Raw genomic sequence first — 865 nt, forward strand, 5'->3', positions numbered from 1 at the left:
TGCTTGCGCCATGTGCCAGGAGCCTCTAAATGCAGCGATGCTGCTGTTGGGGGCTAGAACTGCACAGAGACCAGGAGCACCCCAAAACCTGCTGGCATCACCAGGGGGTTGCAACAGCTGGGGGCGGCCCCAGTTTGTGCCTCTTTCTCCCCTGCTTTTTGCTCCCGCCCTGTTTTACAAAGGGGCTGCTCAGTCCCAGAGCATCTTGTCGGCCAAGGGTCACGTCTTGCTCCCCACCACCCAACGGCAGCGCGCGATCAAGGCTCCGGCGCCTTTAATTTCTTTTGCTCTGCGATTTCACGAAGGCTTTTGCAAGTTGGAAGTAGGTCAAGAACTTGTTTCCAAGTCATTAAGTGAAGTCCCTGGGTTCGCAGCAGCGTTTGCACCTTCTTATTAGTCACTTCGCTCGTTTTAATCTCTGCCGATTGCCCCAAGCGGAGCTGGGCGGCTGGCAGGGACCGCAATGAAAACCCCGGTGACAGCTCCTCGGGCTCTCCAGGAGCAGGGCGAGGGTGCTGGAAAAGCAAAAATCAACAGAACACCTTAAACTGCCTCAAAAAGAGGGGTTGCAGGGGGTGGGCGAGCCTGCAAGGGGGCAATGGAGTGGCTCACCGTGGCCCCGGAGCATCCTTTGGGGCTGGGAGCTGGGCTTTGCTTTTCCTCCTGGGGATGGAGGAGGAGAAGGAGGTGTAGGATCCCCCTGGTCCCCAGGAGCGCTGTCACCCCCAGTGATGCTGCATCACCTGCGGGAAACATCCTTCTGGGGACTGACAGTGGAGGGATCCCATTAGAGGGGCAGATCCTGCCCCCAGCTCGACACAGGAGGTGCTTTTTCCCTAAACCCCAACATCTTTTTGGCCAAACC

This window comes from Buceros rhinoceros, unplaced genomic scaffold (assembly GCF_000710305.1).
Source record: "Buceros rhinoceros silvestris isolate BGI_N320 unplaced genomic scaffold, ASM71030v1 scaffold12439, whole genome shotgun sequence".
Lineage (NCBI taxonomy): Eukaryota > Metazoa > Chordata > Aves > Bucerotiformes > Bucerotidae > Buceros > Buceros rhinoceros.